Source organism: Dendroctonus ponderosae, unplaced genomic scaffold (genome assembly GCF_020466585.1).
Source record: "Dendroctonus ponderosae isolate FM_Combo_2020 unplaced genomic scaffold, Dpon_F_20191213v2 Dpon_F_20191213_5, whole genome shotgun sequence".
Taxonomy (NCBI): Eukaryota; Metazoa; Arthropoda; class Insecta; order Coleoptera; family Curculionidae; genus Dendroctonus; species Dendroctonus ponderosae.
The window spans coordinates 2,850,093-2,853,198 of NW_026018715.1; the positions used below are offsets into that span (position 1 = coordinate 2,850,093).

Here is a 3,106-nt window from a genome sequence, read left to right on the forward strand (position 1 = left end):
AAAGGGGGGGTTTCATTTAAAAAACCAGAGTTGGTAACTACCACACGTTTATGATGCACCCTGTATATTGGAAAGTAATTTTAGAATGTGGACCTGTTAAACGTGAAAAACTTTCGTTGGACGAATTTTCTTGTAAACTTCATATTTACTGAGATATCGCACTTTGACGCACTAATGAGCAACCCTGTATAATAATAATACTAATATTCACATAAAACAAGTGCTTTCAAAAGTTTTCATTTTGTTAAATATACATATTAGACTAAATTTGTAATTTTATTGGGATAACAAAATATTTTTGATCTATTTTGCATGGAGAAAACTGTAAATGTTAATTGATAATGTAATGCAGAAGTTAAGCCCTGGTGAGATGGGTGGGAAGGTTTTTAGTAAGAATTGGTTTAACATTTCTAACTAAGCATCAGAGTTAAGTTTATGTTTGGAGAATATTCCCAATAGCGTTTGTAGTGATATCTGAACATAAACTGGTGGTTCATTTTATAATAAAACAATTAATATGAATTATTTGCTCACAGGTTAAGGCACGTACTCGCAGGATAACAACAGAGTTAACCTAAATTGTATTCTAAGCTTGGTTTATAAACTCTAGCTGGTTCATAAGCTCTAAACTTCTCATGAAACCAAAAGTTTGTCAAAACTCGATAAACGTTCTTCTGAGTAGAAAAGTCAGCACTTGGAAATATCTCACGTATGTTAAGGAAGTAGTATAGGTAATCCACGAACTTAATTAATTCGTCCTATTTAACATAAGCACCTACTTATATATTAGCATATTTGTAATGTTTCCCTAACTATATCAGTCTTACTTTCGGTAGTTTTCTCTGGTTTAGTAAAATGAAAACTTGGTATAAATTGTTTCAATAATCCACGAATAAACTTATTAAAATTAAACAAGTATACAAGTTTTGGCCCTCTCAGCGATTCCTACTTGCTATACGCTATGTTTAAAAGAATGACGAAATATTTGCAATTCTGGGAAAATATATTTGCCTACTGTCGTTGCATGATGCCGACTATAAAAAAATGCAACTTAGCGCCAACAATACCGCTTAGAAAATCCCATGATTCTTATTTTTTAACTTGATTCTGTCCTGATGCTATGGGCTAAGATGATGAACCAAAATACAGCTTTTATTTCTCAGGCATTTTAGTCTTTCTGCTTCTGTCAACAAATCTATCATTAGGCACTTACTAGTATTACATTCTTCCTGACTAGAATATTCTCAAAATCACAGTACTTTCCGGCTTGTTAGATTCTCTCGACCTCTGTCGGAGCAACAGTGAAACTGCAATCGGAAAATTTTCCTGCGAATAGCGATCCGACGAAGGCTATTTGTGTTTTTCATCGGGTCCGCGCCACTTCCCAACTTTGCGGTCGATTGTAGTAAACTGTTTTCCGCGTTTTGCACAGATGGAGTTTTTAAGATGATTTGAATCAATCATTGAATTCATTCAAACTTTAACGTTTTCAATTAATGAATAGAATTTTTTATTTCCAGTCCATGTCAACACGGTTCACTCCAATATAAAACAAAGACACGTTAAATGTACATATATACAGTGTTTCGAGAGGAAAAGAAAATATTTTGGAAATGCATTCAGTAGGTCAAAATAAGGTAAATGAGTCCATATGGTTTAATACGATTCCTAATCGTGTCTGAAATTAAGATGTTTTTAGTTTTTAACATCAGTTTGTGGGCAGAAAACTGGATTTTTTTCAGCGTACCTACGGATTAATTCTGATCGAAGGGAGGGTTCAAATGCGGAAAATGAAGAGAATGTTCTGGATATGGCTGAAGTGAATTCAGGTTCTGGAGTCTGTATTGAAGTTGGTGGGGGTATTTTCGAAAATATTCTAAGCTAGCTTAATTTTGTTGTTTATACCATAGTTATTGGTTTGTATTGCTTTTAAATAGAAAGATCGTCACAAAAACTATCGAATCGATTATTTCAGAAGCGGTTAAAAGTTGGATTAAAACATATGAGTTGCTTTATCTTATTTTGACTTCCCAATCGCATTCCCATTCGCATTCATGTTATCCTTTCCACCCTAAACACCCTGCCATTTATTTATCGATACTCTTGGGATATACATACGTCTGCAAGTTTTGCAAGCTACCTCAATGATTAATATTTGATTTTTCATTGAGTTCTAACTTTGAATATCATTGTCAAGAAGCAAGTTCCTTATTTCGGTGTCCTAGTCATAATCTTCAGACGTTTTTCAAGTCTCAGAAATTTTGTATTCACCGTTACATTACGGGAATGCCGATAAATTATGGAACAAATTAGTTATAGCTGGTTTGTTTGTTTCGAACTTTTGCCTGAGGTTGAAGCTTTGAATTCTAGAATATTCTTGGTATTTTCTATTAAATTCTGAGATACTCTTTCTAGCGGCAAGATCTCAAATCTCTTAACTTTCATTGTCGCAATAGAAGAATCGAAAATTTAGAAAACGTAACTGGTTAATAAAATACGCATGTAATGAAGAATGGTTCTGCTAGAAGTAGTAAAATATTGCCAAATAATGTTGAGAGACGAAAACAGAAACAGAATGAGCTGAGCTTCGAAGATTTATCAGGGCTATTCATGCATTAAGCTAGTTTAAACATAATAATTTATTGAGGCACATTTAGGTACTTAAATCGTCAAAATATGAAGTGCGCATAATTTATCTATATGTTTTACAAATAATTTAAGAAAAGTTTTTGATAAAATAGACATACGCTGCTGACTCACTTGACTTTTACTGAATCTAGGGTGGAGCTAATTGATACGCGTTACTTCTTCCATTTACAATAAAATCATGTGTATTTGTAGTTGCACAAAACAAGCCACACCTACACGCCCATAATCTTGAAGTAATTCTAGCAATATATGTTCAACCAGCTGAGCATATACAGAATGATTCGAAATTGGCGTCATTCCTTTTAAGGGGTGATAGAGACTCACTTGGGGAGTACGGAAAAATATTGAAATTTTTTATTTCAAAAATTTCTAGAAGATATTAACAGTTGAAGATCAAATTTCAACTTTGTTATTAAGCATTATTTAGAAATTGTTCCATGTGTTATTGGTAGCATAT

General features: G+C 33.2%; 1 protein-coding gene and 2 long non-coding RNA genes across 5 annotated transcripts in view; 2 read left to right on the forward strand and 1 right to left on the reverse strand.

Annotated features, from left to right (window-relative positions):
• LOC125504623 overlaps positions 1–1,370 on the reverse strand; it is an 18,168-nt gene extending 16,798 nt beyond the window's left edge. The window contains exon 1 of the long non-coding RNA XR_007281605.1: positions 1,063–1,370. This is a non-coding gene — a long non-coding RNA (uncharacterized LOC125504623). The remainder of the gene's footprint in view (positions 1–1,062) is intronic.
• The window catches only part of LOC109544355 (cAMP-specific 3',5'-cyclic phosphodiesterase), a 796,409-nt gene that overhangs the window by 286,950 nt on the left and 506,353 nt on the right, over positions 1–3,106 (forward strand). The window lies entirely within an intron of this gene.
• LOC125504618 lies at positions 1,478–1,955 on the forward strand. Its single transcript, XR_007281600.1, has 2 exons — positions 1,478–1,637; positions 1,700–1,955. It is a non-coding gene; the product is annotated as an uncharacterized LOC125504618 (long non-coding RNA).